This window comes from Condylura cristata, unplaced genomic scaffold, assembly GCF_000260355.1.
Source record: "Condylura cristata isolate star-nosed mole 26May11 unplaced genomic scaffold, ConCri1.0 scaffold00063, whole genome shotgun sequence".
Lineage (NCBI taxonomy): Eukaryota > Metazoa > Chordata > Mammalia > Eulipotyphla > Talpidae > Condylura > Condylura cristata.
The window spans coordinates 543,858-563,230 of record NW_004567164.1 but is presented as its reverse complement, the minus strand read 5'-3'; the positions used below and the strand labels follow the sequence as shown (position 1 = coordinate 563,230).

Below are 19,373 nucleotides of genomic sequence, written 5' to 3'. Positions count from 1 at the left end.
ACTTCGTCGATCTGCCTGTTCTGCTCCCCACTCTGTCTCTGGTGAATCCTCCCACCCTCCGCATCTCTGGCCTGTACCCCAGTTCTGTATGAATAAATAAATAAATCTTAAAAAAAAAAAGCGGACTAAATATCCTTGGGCCACTGCATTAATCTTTCGAATTTACAATCACGTAAATTCCCCATACATGTTATTAATTGATTTTGTTTTCTTTTGCTAACCCATCTGATGCTGTTTTGGTTATTCACGTACCCTGAGAAGAATCCAGAGAGATACAGGATGATTTTCTTTGCTCCCTGACATAGGTGTATTGGATTTTGGCAGATCAAGTAGATGTTATAACATGGTGGTCTCCAGGTAAAGGGTAGGTTTCGGGTTCTCTGTCCCACTCAGGGAAGGATGGAGCTGAGGAGGGAAGAGAAGAACCACCTGTAGAGGAGACGGAGAGGAAGGAAACAGGATGGAGAGCCAGAAGAAGACCTGGAGGGAGTATGGTGCAGAGAGGGGTTCGAAGAAGCTGCGCTTGCTTCTTGGTCCTGGGCTGGGTGACACAGATGTGGGGGGGGAGACCCCTGGGGAGGTTAACAATGGCAGCTTTTGTCTTGATTTTTTCCCTTTTGTCTCTGACTTGTTGGGTCCCTTCTGCCCCTATTCTATGGATTCTGCCAGAAGGTGCCTCAGACACGTGTCAGGCTTTCAGGCCGCAGTGGCCCTGCTTTGGGCTACCCATGAGGACACGGGTAACTCTGGGTGTTTGATTTGGAAAATATATTCTTCCCCTTCTCTTGGTTGCACACTAATTGTATTAAAGTCCCTTTCCATGAAAGGTCTACATTCTAGAGCATGTTCTGTTTTGATGTTGCAGGTGGCAGAACCTATTTAGAAAGGGCAGATTTGGGGGTTCTGGGGTGCCCTTCTCCTTGCCCTGTAACAATATGAAGTGTTATCCCATTGTTTTAATTTGTAATTCCCTGATAACAGAGGGACCTTGCTAAGCCCAAGGTATGAGACCTAAGTTTTCTCCTATGCTCTCTTTAATTTCATAATTTTGAAACATATAATCTCTATAAACCATTTCTGAGTTGATTTTGGTGAAAGGTATAAGACCTCTGTTGCTTCAACTTTTTTTAAATAAGAAAATCCAATTGTTCCAGCACCATTTGTTATCAAGACCACCCTTTCTCATTCATCATCTGTGTGGCCAGAGACAATTGACTATGCATGTGCTCTTTTTTTATAATAAAAAGTTCCCCAAAGCCTTGCTTGTAATTAATGTCTTCTCTTCTTTGTCTCCTTGTTTTCCACAAATTTTTTCCACCAAGTCTTCCATCCTTCTTTTTCAAGTCAGTTCAAAGCAATCCAGTAATCCCTGCGTTGAAAAAGAGCATCTGCTTGTGTTTTGTTAACTTGACCTGCATTCACAGCAGTTATCTGTTCTTTCTCAGTCAAAGCACCCTCTATAAATCCTCTATCTCTGAGTATTTCCTCTCAGATTCTTTTGCTGGACTCTTCCCTCGTTGTTTGACTTCAAAATGCTGAAGGGTTTCAGCAATCAGCAGTAGGGTCCCATCTCTTCTCTGTAGGCACATTCTTTAACATTTTATTTAGTGATCCATAAAAATCAACAAATCATATTTTATCATATAACATTATAAGTCAATTATTTATGTTAATTAACATTATTTTAATTGAAGTATAATTGATGCAATATGATATTAGTTTCAGGTTGCCATAGTTATTCCATATTTGTATGGATTGCAAAACTCCTTCCATAATAGGGCTAGTTGACATCCATCATCACACACAGCTACATTTTTTCCTCATGATAACACCTTGAAGGTTTACTGTCTTAGCAACTTTCAAATGTTCAATACAGCATTATTAACTATATTCACCACATCATCCGCAACACTCCCAAAGTTTATCTATGTTATAGCAGAACGCTGTACCTTTCAAGCCACTTCGCTTACTTATGTAACCGGCCCTCCAACCGTAGTAAAATGGTCTCAGGCTGGAAATTACATCTTATGGAAGTTGTGTTTAAATTCCTGATTTTCCCCCAGTCCCATCAGATGCCCTTCCCACCCATTTTGATCCTATTCCCCTCTGTGTCCCATTTATAGCTGTTTGTGGAATTTAGGTTTTACTTTATTACAATTACTTTCTTCCCCCCCAGATCCCTTACACTTCTGCTATGAGTGAACCATCCAATATTTTCTTTTTCTTTCTGGCTTATTTCGCTAAGCATGATCCCTTCCAGCTCCATCCATGTTGCCACAAATGGGATGAGTTTATCTTTTTTGATTGCTGAATAATATTCCACAGTGAATTGGTGGTGGGAAGTCCACAGGGATTGCCACCGAGATGAAAAAGCGTACATTGTATAAATATGAAGAATGATGTAAAAAATTTTTTTCTTTTTTTAAAAATTTTGTAACAGTTTATTTTTACATCATTTTGTACATTTTTTTTTTGCTATCTCAATTGTCATCCCCGCGGGTTTCCCATCACGAGTCACCCGTGTGCCATCACCATAATCCCGTGCACTTCCCTCCCTTCTCCACCCCCACCCCGTTTTTGATCCCATTCCCCACTCCACCCCCGCAAAATGTCTCTGGTATATGGCTGTTCATTATTCTTGTTATTTTCTCTCCTAGTCCATTATACTCCTGCTATGAGTGAAACCATCCGGTATGATGTAAAATTTTTTTTTTAAAGAAGAAGATAAAAGTAACTATAATAAAGTAAAAATCAAAATCATCAGGCAACTATAGATCAGGGAGGGAGAGAAGGAGGGAGAAGGACCAGGACAGCAGTGAGAAGAGCACAGGGAACTATGTGGATGGTGTACATGGGTGAATTGGTGGTAGGAATTTCCCGGGGAAATCATACAGTGTACAAAACGAAGGATGATGTAATGAACATAGTGAAAATTAAAAAAATTTAAATTTCTGATTTTTCAAATAGTTACATATTACAACAGATTTTCTCTAACTTCTTAGGTTAGTCTTAATAATTTATACTCAAACATTTTTCTTTTTTTTTTTTCTAATGCAATTGTCAGGCAAATTTTATGATTTCTCACTCTAAGATCTCCCCAAGAGTTACTGAAAATATTCTCTATTCATCTACACCAGCACCTCTGGCCATCCACTCACTTTTATTTTTAAAAACGATTCAAGTGTTCTCTTATGCTGGGCATGTACCCAGCACAGATGTACAACTCAGGGCTACACAGAGTCTCAGACCTTCAAAGGGCCCCCAGATCTTCACCTCCTGGTAGTAAAGCCCTGTGCACCCCCTGCCCCTTCTTGAATCCATCACCAAAACCCACTTGGGGAGGAACTGAGGCCTCCCACCTCAGTTCAGGACACTGGGCACGTCCCCAGCCAACCAAGCCAGTTGGAGTTCCTGACGCAGCCTGTGAAGAAAATAACCATCTGGTTTTCTTAACCCACTAAAGTTGGGAGTGGTTCTCAGCAATAGAAACCTATTATTCACAGCAAGTTCGTTTACAAACTATTCTCTTTAGTAAATAATCACTATTTACCCCAAAATGATTTTCATCAGGTTCTCTCAAACTTCCACACTTTCATCAGCGGCCATGAGGCGCGTGCCTCTCCTCTATCTGAAAGAAAAAAGAAAAATCTCAAGTATTTGTAGGCAGATCTATACTGTCTTAACTACCAGAGAGTCGTGGACCTATCGTTTAAATATTCACTGGCAAGGGACTGGAAAACCGTAACTATTTTAGCGCGTTAGTGGTTGATGCAAACTCTGGGCCCGAGGTCTCTACTACACAAACCCAGTTAAGGAACTTTCAGCAAGGTCAAAGGGTGAGGGGAGCCTGTTTCCTCCTACCAAGCCGATTGCTTTAGCCTTAGCTCCACCTTGCTCCCGGTCCCAGCAACTCCCGGTGTTAAGAATCGAAGTGAACTTCTGGAAGCGCAATCCCGCCTGGGAGTACTTACTGGTTTTCTAAGAAAGGGGGAAAAGCAGTTTCTGAAGTCCTGGGATTGGGTGCAGAAATGGGAAGGAGAATTGGGGAGTCGGGGGGTTGCGTGACTAGTTGAGTAGTTTCGATAGTGAAAGACAGTCTGGCAAAATGTTTTCTGGGAGGGTTTTTTGTTTTCTTTGTCTCATGTATCTTTTGAAAAAAGAAGAAACAACGCTCAGAAAAGGAGGTTCTGAGAGGGTGTTTGTTACTGAGAATTTCGATCACCGTGTGTTACAGTGACCGAAAGTCTGCGAGATACAGATTTAGCAGAATTCCTTGGGAATAGGTTCTTATATGAGAGATGAAAATGCTAATTCTCACTTACCAAAGAACCAAGTAGATTCAGTATAAATTGGGGGTTGGGGGGGAGGTTTACAGTCCTCATTTATTTCATGAAGGCATTTCAGAAAACCGTTATTTTGTGCAGTGGGGATGTAGCTCAGTGGTAGAGCGCATGCTTAGCATGCATGAGGTCCCGGGTTCGATCCCCAGCATCTCCAACCTTTTGTGCTCTCCCTCGGGAAAGCCTACCTTGCGGTCACCCCACATTCCTGTAGAATACGAAAATTAGCCCTTCTGCCCCGGGTACTTATGTAGGCTCCTGCTATGCTTGTAATCCTTTTAGAAATTGCACCCCTCTCCGACCTCGGCAGGGTTTAGAGTCTTCCAGAAAGCCAAATCCAGAGTCCCCATTCCATGAAAAAACAACGTTAACAGTGCCCCGAGGCATCTAACTCCAAATTAGATTTGCGGACGAATTAGTATTTTCACTTAGTTTGGGGGCTGGGGTTGGGACAATGGGCTGAGTTTCTGTCTCGGATCTCACATTTGGAGGCTTAAAAGGGAACGAGATGGATTTCGGCTGCTGCAGTCGGGAAAGAAGACGCGCTCTCCCGCGGCGGAGGCTGGGAAAGGCAGGGCTAAATGAGCTTCTCGAAAACGCTCCGGATCTCGCAGAAATCGAACGCAAAGGGGTGAAGTGGAGCCGGGGACCCCGACTGTGCGGCCCTCGCTGCATTTTGCCAGAGTCCGCAGTGTTCACACTGGATTTGATCTTTTGCACCCCGATCTCTCTGTAACCTCCAAACTTGCCTCCCTGACTCTGCAACTATGACCCTCAACTTTTTTTTTTTTTTTAAGTCCCATTCTCTTTGAAACCCTGGCCCTTTCTACCATGCGTGAGGCGAGGACTTTCTTTGACTGGCTCCTTTGTGTATCTGGGTCGCGCGGAGGGGCGGGGAAGGTCTGTTTCCCTTTGGAATAATGCAGCATCTCGGCTTTCATCTCAACTTCGCATTTGTGAAATTCTCATTAGCAAGTGAAAGAGATTTAGCAGAGTCTTTTGTGGCTGGATTTGGTTTTCTTGCAGCCAGGCCTGTATTTGCTCCAGTGGCACAGGCGGCCCCAGGAATGTCCCAAATTCCTGCAGTCATGGGATCCCAGCCTTTTTTTTTTTTTTTAAAGACTTTTCTGCCGGAATTACCATCTTCCAGTAAATCGTTAAAACGACAAACACAAAGGGCAAGAGGAGATGGGGCTGTATGTTCTCTGGGCCTTTCAGAAAAATTAGTGATTCCTTTGGCACATACATGCGAATCTACAGGGAAAATGATATCGTAGAGTCGGGGGGGATGGGCACTGTTCAAAAAGGAAGCCCCCACCTGTTACCTTGGCAACAGTGGAAGAGTCACCGACATTACCCAGCATGCAGCCGGCACTGTTGCCCGCAACAGAGACAAGAGAGTGCGTGCTCGCATTGGGCACATTAACTATTAATCACAAGGCCAAGATAACTTCCTGAAACGTGTGGAAGAAAATGGTCAGCTAAAGAAAAGGAAGCCAAAGAGAACGGTACTTGGATTCAACTGTGCGGCCGGCCTGTGCCCACGGGGCCGAGCACTGGGCGGACTTCCATGGCAGGCACCTGCACGACTGTGGTGGGCGTTAAGAGGACAAAAGCTGGAAAGGAGGCACCACAAGCCCGGAACCCTGGCTCACAGCAAGGCCGGGAATTGGAGGTGGGGGGGGGCAGGGAGGGGGGAAGAAGTGATTAATAGAGTCGTTGAAACAGTACAGAAGTGAACACTTGCAGGCAAGCGTCAGACTGCTGCAGAGGCTCAGACCAGAGGTGGAGCCTGGAGACAGAGGGCCTTGGCAGAGGATCTGGTCCCACAAACCAACCTAGTCGCACCCTAGTAGGGATGAACCCCTCCCAAGGAAAGAGGATATGGAGGTTCAGGAGCAATCTCTGGTCCTTTTCAAATTCTGCAGTTACTCAAAATGAACAAGTTACCAACTCCTTCATACACATATACACACACACACACCCCTCATGTTCCTCACTGACTTCAAACCCATGTCCATTCCCTATATGAAATTAATTTTCCCCTTCCTATGAACCTGTCTGAGACTTGTTTGACTCTTTGGCCAGGTCAAGGGGGAACCCAGGTGGCCATTTCTTCTCCTGTCTTCCACTGTAGCTGCAATGCTGGAAATCCTACATGTCTCCTTGAACAACCTTGCAAGGCATTCTCACTTCAGACATCTAGAAGTGATATTGCTGAATCTTTAAGTGAGGTCATTTTCCATTTTTCAAGATTTTTGCCAAATGGTTCTCCACACTGCTTGTATTTGTGGATATTCTTAGCAATCATCATGTTAGCATCCATTTCCCACGCTCTACCCATCTGTGGCCTTATTGTCCTTTGAGATTTTTGCCATTCCATGGAGATAAAAGCCTTAACTTTTCATACTTCAGATTCCTAGTGAGACCTAGCACATTTCATACACTTGTTGGTCTTTTCGTTTCTTCACCTGGGAATGGAGTCTTTGCATACTTTGTCTAATTTTCTTTTGATTGTCAAACTGGGACACACCCTCAGCAATTCAAGAGTTCTGAAAGTTGGGGATACTGCAAACAGTTCATATTTATTTAGCTTGAAGAGCCAACATAAAGAAAGCTGAATAGAGGAGGAATTCCTGTGGGGTGAACTCCCCAGCTCAGCAAGACTGGTTTCCTCTGTGCACCTAAGAGTCTCAGAACAGAATCGGTCTTTTGCCTCCCGCGGGTGGACGAAGTCGAAATTTGACTTATAAAGCGTTAAAGGGGTCTGGGGGGTGTGCCTACTACTTTCTCGAGTCCAGCCTGGCGGTTGTTAGAAGAAATTGAATGCGTCAAGAGTTTGGGTTTGCAAAACCGTGACATCTTCTAACAGCCGGGAATACCATTACTTGGATAAAAAGTTCGGACTGATCTAGTTTGCTAGAAAAACCTTTCAGTCCACGTTTGCGATGCCCACTTACTGGGTTCTAAATTACTAAAATCGCCTGAAATATAAACACATGGCCTCACTCAGAGGGAACCCTTCCCCTCCGTGCGCATTCACTCCCATTCCATGGTTGTGTTAGTACGCTATCTCAGGGACCGTGGGAATGCATGTGTCGGGGTGGGATTTTCCCAAAAGAGCCAGCGCCATAACCTGACTGGCGACACAACGCTTCACCCCATTGTTCGTGATTCGACTCCAAGAGAAGCTCCACCCACTCAGAGGTCGGCTCTGTGGCTTAGTTGGCTAAAGCGCCTGTCTCGTAAACAGGAGATCCTGGGTTCGAGTCCCAGCAGAGCCTGCAGGCTTCTAAACTAGGTCTCTAGTTCTGTTAGTTTTGATCTGGAATCATTTTTCACCATAATATCAAAACCGCTATTTGGAGCTTTAATCTCTGCAACCTCTCCTCATAACCACTGCATTCTCCATGACTCAGGCTTCCTACCGATAACCTATATATCATCTTGCTATGCTGGGATTTAATTAGTACTTGGGTGTGATCCAGTTTAATCATGGGTAGGAATTTCTAAAAAAAATTGAAAAACTTTTCATTCAAAGTATTAAAAAATATATCCTCTTTTCTCAATTCCAAAGAATCTTTAATCATATATAGATGAATAAAGAGTACAATTTATTGAATACTTACTATTTTCTTACTTTTCTAACAATACTCAGCAAAATAAACATTATTAGGCAGATTTTACAGAAGAAAAAGTGAAACTTGGAGAGAAGAGAAATAATTTGCTTAAGTCACAGCTAGTAAAATAAATAAACAAGCTGGAATTTAAACCTAGTTACCTTTCAGTTCAAAGGCAAGTTCTCAGATATCAAATACTAAAAGTCACACTAAGTCACACAGTATCCAGTGTGACTTAGAATGATAACTTTTAAAAGTGTGTGGCTGGTGAACTCATTAGAGTAGGTGGTGAAAATGTTGCCTATGACCACAGCCAAGTAGTAATAATAATAATGATGATGATGATGACATAGTAACAGATAATGCAATACATTTTGTATATCCTTTCAAAGTGTCCATTGTCTTCCACAAGACCTTGTATGTCTGTGAACCACAGGAAAAATTCTTGACTTTCATAAATCAATGGAGCAAATCACAAATGGGTGTTAGGAAAACATGTTCGAGGACATATTTTGCTTCTTGACATTGATTTTTAGGACTATTACTCCACTCCCATGTAAATTAAATAAGGCCATTGATGCAGGGACCTGGTGGGAGAAATCATCATTGGGCAAGATTACCAGCTCCAAGAAGTTATTTTTCTGGATGTGAGATCAGTAAAATGAATGTTCTGGAAGGAATTTAGAAACATCTTTGACAGCTCGTTCCAACCCATGGAAGATCTGCCATTCATTTTGGCTGAGAGTTATGACATTCATTCACCCCCTCATTCGTAACACTTGTACACCTACTAGTACCGTGACTCATACCAATACGGGAAAGGTCAGCTGACCGCACGAATGAGGGAATGTCAATCATCAACAAGCAAGAAATCAAGAGCAGGGTAGCAAGGGCCTATTACTTATACTGTGGTTGGAGTGGAGCTCACTAATTTTACAGAGTCAAGTAGGTGATTATTTCAACGGGTACCCCCAGGAAAAGCAAAAAAGGAGCTTGAGTCTTAAGCTCAGGTCTTTCTCTAAATGTCCAGATTGGGTGTGAGCACACATTTCTAACTAACTCTCTCTATCTGAATTCTGTTCTTTGCCTACAAAGTCTCCTGGTTCCATTCTTCATCTTAGACAGCCAACTAAGAAATTAGTCTTGCTTCCACCCACTTATGTCAAGAGCATGAGTTCTATTCAGCTGTTGACTATGATCTCTTCTAAAACAGATGGAATGGAAAGTAAAATACTTAGTTACAGTTTAGTAAGCATGAGGGAAAGAGTCAAAGAACTGAGGGAGAGGAAGCTGAGAAGAGTAATAGCATCAGTTGTGTTAGTGTCCCAGGTAGAAGAAGCATGGTAGAATTTTTGAGCAGTATATTTGACTTTCAGACTAGGATGAGTGTAATTTAGTTTAAATAGCTCAGAAATATAGAGTGCTGAGAATGAAGTGAGCATCTAGAGCCAGCACGTTAAAACAAACCGCTGGAGATACCGGGGATCGAACCCGGGACCTCATACATGCAAAGCATGCGCTCTACCACTGAGCTATATCCCCAACACACGTTTGTGTCTCCGGCGTGTAAATACTTTTAGTATGAACGAATACATGTTCAACTTCCCCCTAAAATGTTTTCACAGTTGTTTGTGTGAATTACTGAATGAATTTTACACATACTGAATGTCAGGTAAGTTTTATGTAGATCAACGTCTCCTAAGGCTTTAAATTCATCTGAACCTGATGTGAAGTCCCAGCGCAGAATAAATATTGCAAAATTGGCATTTTGTGGCGGCAACATGATGATAAGTCATTGAGCTCAAAAGCGTTTTGGAAAAGCTGTCTCAGCAAAAAAAACAAAACACAAAAACATAGATGGCCAGTGAAACAGTAGGAAATTTCATGTACCATACAAACTTGAGCCAGTGGATCCAGGTAGGTAAGAAAGAACTGATCTTATACGCCCCGGGGAGCCTAGGGGCCGTCAGCACCAGAGGGAGGGGTTCCTGGGGCTCTGTCCTTAGCGGTAGACATGGGTGGCCCCTACACCCTGTCTCCAGGACAGTCACCAAGTGCGGCGCGACTGGCCCGTGTCCAGTCACCATGTCACCGGGGGCCCAAGCAGCCCTACACGGTGAAAAATCGATCTCATTTTTCTGGGCTCTGACAAGAGTGAATTCGGTAAAGCTAATTTAGCTGATTAATAATCAATGGATGCAAACTGCAGGCACACAGATCCTTGCTTAGCTATGCCTGCTGGTCACCAGGGTGCCCACTACAAGCCGAGCACACCGCTGCGGCATAGTTATCTGGGGGTGCTCCGGAACTTTGGGCGAAGTCAGAGAAGCACAGTGGCTCACTGCTGCAAGCTTCAGCTGGCCCTCGAAAGTGTGACGTTTGTTTACTTGGTCAAGTGTAGTCTTTCCGGATGCCTGATTCGTCAGTTTCTGATTGAGAAAGTGGTGTACTCCTTCCTCTTACACTGTTGTAGGGAAGGTAGACCGGCTCAGCCCTATGGGAAATGTGGGGGCATCACTGAGGGACAGAGAATCTCCCACATTCTCCATTCGACTGATTACAGTGAAATTAAACATATTCATATATTCCCAATATCTACCATAAATAGTTGGGTCTCTGTGTTAACTGGACAAAGTAGTATTTTTTTTTTCCCAGCACAATGTCTACTGCATAGTGTGAGGAGGCATGTGATGTCTACTTCTCTCACCTTTAGTGATGTGAAATTGATTATCGTTTTCCCATCAAGTGCTCCCTCCATTCCAGAGCTGCCCCCCCCACATCTAATTCGGCTTCATGGGGGCACGATGTTGATCATCGTGACTTGTATGATGACAGCAGTACCAGCTGCAAAACATTGGCTCTCATTTTATCACTACTACTGCATTTGTTAGCTACGATTCTTCTGTAGAGAAACTCTTTCCTTCATCCGTTATGTGTATTATGAAACACGTTCTATATGGCAGAGGTAGGATAAATGCTTGATTCTTTTTTTAAAAAATAATATAATAGTTTATTCTTACATCATTTTGTGCATTTTTTCCTATCAGTTGTAATTTGGGTTTCCCATCACCAAATCACCCATGTGCCATCACCATAGTCCAGTGCATTTCCTTCCCCCCACTGTTTTTGATTCCATTCCCCACTCCACCCCCATAAAATGTCTCTGGTATATAGCTGTTTATTATTATTATTATTATTTTCTCACCTGGTCTGATATACTCCTGCGATTAGTGAAACCATACGGTATTTTTCCTTTTCTTTTTGGCTTATTTCACTAACATGCTTGATTCTTTTGCAAAAAAATGAGGTGATATCCAAAACTCCCTAAAGTTAGATGTTAAAAAACCATTTCACAACTAGGTTCACTACTAAAATCTCTATTGTAGTAGCTTTTCCATTTTTCATGGGTGATTTCCAGATATACATAATACTGCTAAGATATAGAGAGACAGTTTTATCCTTTCTATTTAATAATCATCTGATTTTGGGGGGGTGTATAAATGCCTTGATTAATACCTCTACTTCAGCATTAGTGATAGTAGTAGTGAAGACAATGGATATCCTTCCCTGTCACAAAACTAAACAATCTATTTGATCACAAAACACCTTGAAGAAAGGTAAATAGATGATAGAGCTCATAAAATTCACCTTACACAAAATCGTTTCTCAGGATAAAACATAATTGCCAGAAAATGAGTTTCAGGCTGTTTCTTTCTCCCTCTCATAATATGTATCAAACTAGTATTCCAGAGAAGTTCATAGCCGGGCACATCAGCTTTGATTTTTCATTTGATTAAGATACATATGTTGTGGGAGACTTGGGTTTGGGGGCAGTGAAAGTGGTTATCCAGTCTTTTTTAAATTTTTTTTTCTTTCCTAAAACGAGTCCTACAAGTCTTTTACTTTTTATTGAAATTTTCTCAAGCAAGAGCTACTTAGTTGCTCTACTAGATCCAATGAGCCAACTCGACATTCTGGATTCATCCAGCCAGTCAAAGTTCACTCGGTGCCATTCACAGTTTAGGCTGGGGAGCCATAACGTATTAGAACAGACAGCACTACACATACAACCCTCCTGTTAGAGTTGACCCAGAATTTCCACGGCTGATGACTCCAGAAAATGTAAAGTATGAGTGATCAAATTTTTGTGAGATAGCAAGTACTCCCCTGACCCCCACAATTGGAAGTGGTATTCCATCCCCGTGTTCTTTGCTGTAAAATTCTTCAGAATTCAGAAAGTGACTAAAACTGACACTGTTATTTCTTCTCTTCTCAAGTATATGGACTGAAAGGGGACTTCTCTCAAAACCGTTGGAGGTGCCGGGGATTGAACCCGGGACCTCGTACATGCTAAGCACGCGCTCTACCACTGAGCTACACCCCCAGCTGCAAAAGCCTCACTTTGGATTCCTTTCGTGATTTATAATCATTATTTCTTAGCCCCTTAAAAAGTTAATAAATTGCAAAGGAAACGTGAATGCAAACTTTCCCATTTGCAAGCCAGACTACGTAGGGCCTCAGAAAAAGCAGCAGAGTGAGATTCTGAAAGGAAGGCTGCTGAAAAGCTTCCATCTGTTGCCCCTCGCTCTTTCCAGATTCCTTTCCTGCTCTTTCCACGCGCAGGACCCCAGGAGGTGGAAGCTGCCAGCCCCGCAGCCCTGGGCAGACAGCGCTGCAGGGACCCCAAGGGGGGTGCCCGCTCGCCGCGCCCCAATTTCCGCGCCCAGCACCGCATCCTGGTAACAAAGACCCTCAAATCACCTTTTCCGGAAGCCAAAGTATCTCACTCAACTTTTTGTGGCGAAGACAGGGAACCAGCCTGCGAGTTCACCAATTCTTGGCTCGATCCCTTAGGACAAACTGGAAACAGAGCCGGATGCCCAAGAAACCCAGGCGGGTCGGGCTCTGGGGAGTTGGTGCAGGCAGGGTGGGGGACGCGGCTTTTGGGTGAGGTGACCCGGCGAGGCTTGTTTTTCTGCAACCAATCAGTGGGAAATCCGGGAGCACAGACTTATCTGTTCTTTGGATGGTTTGCAAACTTCCTATATTTAAAAAAAAAAAAAAAAAAAAAAGTCTGGCCAGACCCAAACCCACAGCTTTTGATTTCTCAGGCGGCTCCAGTTCAGTCTCACTGTTTCCCTTTTAAACAATTTCAACTTTATTAAACAGCAAAAGTAAAAGCAGCACCAGAATACCCACCCTCTTTTACTCAGATTCAGCTACAGTTAACATGACGCTCCATTTGAGTCCTTTCTCCCCCATACATCGAGTTCATTTACTCTATTGCATAGCCACAGCGCTCTTACACACTTCAGGCAACATTGATTGATGCAGTAGGTGTATTTAATGAATCTGCAGTCTGTATTCCAACTGGACCGACTGACTCAGTCCTCCCCTCCCAGCTGCCTCATTGACCCTCCCCCCCAACCCCTCCTCAGTCTAGAGTCTAGCGTTCTGTTGAGTAGCTCTGTCTGGTTTGTGGGGAGTCAAGACTGCAAATATCTTGTTCCTCATGGAGTTTCCCCAAAGATTTAACATCCACCCTCTGCAGTGACCTTTGTCATGGTGTCTGCAAAATCATCATTTTCCAGCTCCAGCCTTTCCCCAATTTTTTAAAGTTCTATTTATTTATGCACACCTCTGGGGTGCAGGCCAGAGGTGGAGGTGGTGAGAGGATCACCGGAGACAGAGTGGGGAACAGAACGGGCAGACTGATTGAAATCCACTGCTGAGGGGAGCAGCTTCGAGACAGATAAATGCATTTTGATTTCGCGCTTTTCCTCCCTGACTTGTCTGGCTGTTTCTGACCCTTTTCGATGGGTCCCTGCCAGAAGGGGATTTAGACTGTGGCAGGCTTTGGGGCCTTGCTTTGGGCCAATCCCTTTGGGTGGGACTTTTACCAGCGAGGGGATGATTAACTCTGGGTGCTTAATATAACAACTATATTCTTTGTCTTTTCTGTACTGCACACTCATTGCATTAAAGTTCCTTTCCATGAGAGGCCTATATATTTTGTCTTGATACGGCAGAGGGCAGAACCTATTTAGAGCCAGCAGGTTTGGGGGTTCTGGGAGTGCCCCTCTCCCTGCCCTGTTACAATTTCTGTTCCAACTTCTTTCCAGAATTCTACAGTAAATATTTTAAAAGCAAAAGAATCCTACTGAGAAAGGGAATTCTTTTTGATGTTTTTTATCTGAGGGTGTCCAAGTTCAAGTTCCTCCTGGGAACAAAAATTGTGGGGGCAGGAGGGAAGGAGTGGAGATGGAGATGCTGACTTGACACATCTCGGGTCACACAGTTGATGAGACAGGATTGCAGCCAGGACCCAGGCATATCGGGTTCCTTTCTAGTGGGATTTCCACAATGTCCCTCCCCCATCCTTCACAGTGTTGGTTGAAGTAGCTGCCCTAAACTAATCTTACACCCTAATGTTTCCATCTATTTTAAAACCAAAACTGCCCTGCTAGGGTGATCAATGCCCAGAGAAGTTAACCCAGGGGAAAGGAAGGCATGTTGTATTCATCTGGGATGTTCTTAAAGCAAATCCATGAGAAAGAGTCATAACATAAATGAGGCAAGTCTTGTTTCTTAGTGCTGCCCAGAAAACCAGGGAGATGCTCAGATCAGATGGTGGGAAATTGGTACCATAAATCAGAATGCAGGACAAAGGGGCCCCAGTTTCTGGGAAAAGATCGGGCAGCTGGCTCCAGAGGTGTGAGCCACACTCAAAATCCTGCCTATATTCCTGTGTGTGTTGTAAAGAATCTTTGTATTTAAGACGTAAGAGGACAGGTTTTACCTGTTCATTTTATATACACAAAATTACTGAATCATTCTGTCCGGTCTCAATCTTGTTGCTGATGTGAAATATACCTAAAAATATCTGACTGTGAATAATGGATCAGGGTTAAATCTAAAGGAAAGCAATGATACAGGGCACTACAGAACCAATTACAGGGATACAGAGAAGGAAGAGTAGTCAGGCGTGTGACGAGGTGGCCGAGTGGTTAAGGCGATGGACTGCTAATCCATTGTGCTCTGCACGCGTGGGTTCGAATCCCACCCTCGTCGGAAAGCTTTGCTTCTTCCCCGTGAACTCTGTTACCTGCTCGTGTTGGACTTGGCTAAGATCCACTGCCCCTGGCATCTTGCAGGCACACAGGCTTACTGATGCCCACTGAAAACCATTACATAATAACTACAGGTTGTCCTTTGTAAATTATTTTCCACCATTTTGGCTTTACTGCAAATCTTCCCATATTTGCTAACTCAAAGTGTCCTCCCAGTACAAAAATACTTGACCATGAGTATCTCATATCTGACTTTTGGTGGCATTTGTCTCCATTTAGAGATATGACAAAATTGAAAATTCACCCCACGCAACATTCCCAGCCAGATCCAAAAAGTCCTCCTTTGGCAAGACAGAGAAGCCAGTAAGTACCGTGTAGCAGTAGTTCCTGCTTGTGGCTGCCATCTCATTCGTCTTTTGACATATACATCTTACGTTTATATCATTTACAACCTACGATACCTATTTCGCAATATATATCACTTAAGTTTTTGATAGGCGCTATAGGAAGTTACACAGCAACACTTGTACACACCCTATTCCCTAACCACCTAACTACATCCACCACAGATAGCCACTGCTCTTTCCAGAACAACATTAAACATCCGTGAATGTTACAAGGATGAACTCAGCTCAGAATCCAGTGGGAGCAGCTGGAGTCTTCTAGCAATGGGCTCATAATGAGGCCCCTGGGTGGAAAGTTACGAAAAGGAACTTTATTAAAAACCAAGAGTAGGGGGAGAGGAACTTGATTGGCTATGGGGGTGGCCTTCCAGCTCTGGCCACTTTTGTGTGGGTATTTCCTCCAGCACGGCTTTTTATTCCCTTAATTTGGAGGCTGGGAATAGTCTGCTACTAAATTGGAGCTAGGACAAGGAGTTCTCGATGTGGGTATTACTGTGACGATGGCATCATTAAGTTTCCTCTCAATATTTGAGAAGTGATTCTCCCCTTTCCACTGCCATTTCATGTATTTCCAGGGGGATGGTTGGAGCTCTGGGGTCTATATGCGCTGTTGGATTTGTTTGGGACGGGGTGTCATTGTTTCCATGGATGAGGACCCCAGGCTGAAGATGGTGGTGGTTGGAAGAATAAACAGCTGTGAACGTCCCACAGGAGGAAGGCTGTCAGGCCATTTCAGAAGAGAGAGGACACTTGGGGAGACCTTATAACACCAGCACCAGCAGGGTGGAAAGAAGGCAGGACCATGAAGGCAACGCCCAAGCAGAAAGTGCCGTTTTCCTCGAGTGAGCTGCACCACAAGCCACCTGAGGGAGGGACCGTCGAGGACCTGTAGCGGGAGCCAAAGGGATCTATTTTCTTAAATTTACTGATCTTAATTTGCAGATTCCCTGTATAACCAGTGGTATTTCATAAAATGAGTTAATGAAATATTTAATAGCTAACAAATCATTAGAACTGGTGCAGTAGTGCTTCATTTTGTTATACTCAATGTCAGAGTAGGAAGGAATCTGAAGAAAAGGTCACAGGGGCCGCACAACAGGTTAAAGCACAGCACTACGAAGGTGCCCAAAGCCACTGCAGCATCAGCTCAGTCCCTGGCCAGGAGTGACCCACATGGCTGGCAGACGGCTCCTGTCCCCTGCAGCTCCCCACAGGAGTGGATTTCAGTCCATCTGCCTGTTCAGCTCCCCGCTCTGTCTCTGGTGAACCCTCTCATCCACCGGCCCCAGCACCTCTAGCCTGTACCCCAGTTCTTGTATATATAAACAAATCTCTGGGTGAAAAATTTTAAAAGAGAAAAGCTCACTGGACTTGAAGGTTTTCTACTATGTCATAGAGATGAAATTGTACAAAACACAGCTACCTTCCAAATTTGGCCCTGTCCTGCCAAAGGAAATCTTGAGTCCATCCGCCTCTCTTCTTTCCTGTCATTCAGCAACAGCAAAATGCGTGTCTACCCAGAGCTTTGTGGGCCATCCAAGTTCCATCAGCTTTATCTCCAGTTCCTGGCCTCTCTACGCAAGGAGAGCTACGGGGAGTGTGGAGGGTTGGGGCTTACCCCTTTGCCCGAGTCTCAGGCTGGGAGATGGAAGCATGGGCCAGCTGTGGTATTTGGCAGCTTCTGGGAGGACAGTCCGAGAGATTCGTCCCATTTCCCTGGTGCCTGGCCGGGAGGGACATGGGCGGGAGACCCGCTGAGGTCTCGGATGTCACAACCCCAGCACGCTTTCAGTCACAAATGGGAAAGGGGAGCGATCTGTTGTCAGTAGGGAAAGCCGGCTCCGCGAGTGGTGAGCTCCCCTAAATGTTGGAAGGGGACTTTACTCCCGCGACTTGGACAACAGGGACCGTCCTGCTTCGCGGCTTCCCAGTTAGGAAGGGTGGGGTGAACCAGAAGGAGTGAGAGAAGAAAGACAGGGAGTGAACTGCCTGGGTGAAAGGGGAATGCAACGAGGAGGCGAGAAGAGCCGGGACGCGAGGTTCACAGCGAAGGAGCCAGGAGCGCCTGGAGACTGAGGCTCTGCGACCCGGCCCCCCCCACCTCCCCACCGCGTGGGGTGTAAGCTTAGAAGGGGGGGGGCAGCCTCGTTCCCTTGGAGATTTTAAAGCCGGGCTGTCTCCATCACAGGACATTTTGCTTGCCAGGCACAAGTATTTGGTTCTTTTTGAACAGAGGAGAATCAAACACTGCTGCCGACAGCCACGAATATATAAGCAGAGGAACTTGTTTCAAGTTCGAATGCCACCCTAGGAACTGGGTCTGTCCTGGGGGACCGCAAGGAGATTCCAAGCCAGGTTGCTGGATCAAAACCTAGAGCACTAACCCCGTTACAGCAAGGGGTGACAGAGAGGCTATGGAAGTTAGACAAACTTCAGTAGTTGAGTAAACATCTTGAAAATTTGGCAAGCGCTCCAAATTGAGAGACAGTTCATGCTTCAGTGAGTCAGTCCACCCTGATCAAGAAACCTGAGCCTTGTTGTCGCTGAACACGAGGCAATAGCAAAATCTAACTCAAGGCAATCACAGCACTGTCACTTGACCTGCTATTGGAAGAAAAAATTAGATTTCGGAAGACAGCAGAGGCAGACCCAGTTTGGGACCAGTCTGAAGTCAAACAATTGTGTGTGTGTGGTAATTCTTTAAGAAATAATAGCCATTATCAACACCAAATCAGATACGGCCATTCCAAGGATGAGTTGGAGTAGAAGACGGTAGTAGTTTTATCTCATTTCTATTGTCATATACTTTTGCAAAATTCATGAGAACAGGTTTCATGCATGGAGATCCTTCCTGGGCCTTCGAAAGGGTCTATGCATTGAGGGGGTCTTAATGCACTTAGTGAGAATCATGATAAATACCTCTCCAAAGGGCAGTTTGCAGTATCTATCAAAATAATCTCTAAAAATTTTATATATATATATATATGCCTATTCATTGTAGTGTTTCCAATACCAGATGCTTGAAAACGTACCCAATCCATTTAATTGGCAGAATATACAACTACTACAACAAAGAATGGGATAGATGTAACAAAGTTGGTTTGGCAGTTTCTGGAGAGGATTTAAAGCTTAAAACAAAGAAACTCCAGCAATTGGCTGCATTGCCATGCATCAACTGCTCTAATTTTTGTCAGGTGTAATTTGTAAGTTTATATGTTCACTTTTAAATAAGTTCAATGAATATGCATGAAACTTTTGGCCTGAATTTTCTGAGAAATGAAACTGGAAATGAAGATTTTTCCCTTTGCAATGTTCGTGTTATTTTATGGATACGTTTTTGTTTACAAGTGGGTGTACCCCTTTAGTAATTAACAATGAAAATTTATAAAAACATTTAAAGCCTCTACCTTTCAGTAGAGGACTTAGAATTCATGTTTATTCCGTGGTCACTGCTCAGTCTGGCCATGATCAGTGTGTGCAGAAGACGAAAGAGGAACTAGACTGCAAAAATGAAATTGATTTGTGGAAAAGCAGACAAAGAGGTTCCATCTTTATCCTTTGAGGAGCTGATGACTGACACATCGTCAAGTTTTGTAAGTTTTCACTTCAGTTTAGAGACACACTTGAGACCATTCACAATCCCCAAAGGTAAGACGTTTTCATTCAGAGATTTTTCCTGAGAAATGCTGATACTTCAAAGTCTCTCTCAATTAGAAAAAGCCATATTGTGGGTAATCATCAATAGAGGCCAAAGCGGGAGGAATGGGGAAGAGCGACCATTCAGCAACTCCACAAATATTCCTCGTGCTTTTATTACTGACATTCTCTTAACGAGGCCTGGAGTGGGGTGGGATGGAAGAAGAGGAATCAAGTCGGCAGTTAGGATGATTCCTATGCTTCCTGTGTCCTGGCAGAAGCTGATGGGCTTCCTGTGTCCTG

At 44.0% G+C, this 19,373-nt stretch overlaps 5 non-coding genes across 5 annotated transcripts; 3 read left to right on the top strand and 2 right to left on the bottom strand.

Moving 5' to 3' along the window:
• Window positions 1-4,425: 4,425 nt before the first annotated feature.
• Window positions 4,426-4,497, top strand: TRNAA-AGC. The gene has a single exon. It is a non-coding gene; the product is annotated as a tRNA-Ala (tRNA).
• Window positions 4,498-7,550: 3,053 nt separating this feature from the next.
• TRNAT-CGU lies at window positions 7,551-7,624 on the top strand. The gene has a single exon. It is a non-coding gene; the product is annotated as a tRNA-Thr (tRNA).
• A 1,806-nt stretch (window positions 7,625-9,430) lies between these two features.
• TRNAA-UGC lies at window positions 9,431-9,502 on the bottom strand. Its single transcript has one exon. It is a non-coding gene; the product is annotated as a tRNA-Ala (tRNA).
• A 2,770-nt stretch (window positions 9,503-12,272) lies between these two features.
• On the bottom strand, window positions 12,273-12,344 carry TRNAA-AGC. Its single transcript has one exon. It is a non-coding gene; the product is annotated as a tRNA-Ala (tRNA).
• A 2,605-nt stretch (window positions 12,345-14,949) lies between these two features.
• TRNAS-GCU lies at window positions 14,950-15,031 on the top strand. Its single transcript has one exon. It is a non-coding gene; the product is annotated as a tRNA-Ser (tRNA).
• The last annotated feature ends 4,342 nt before the right edge of the window (window positions 15,032-19,373 follow it).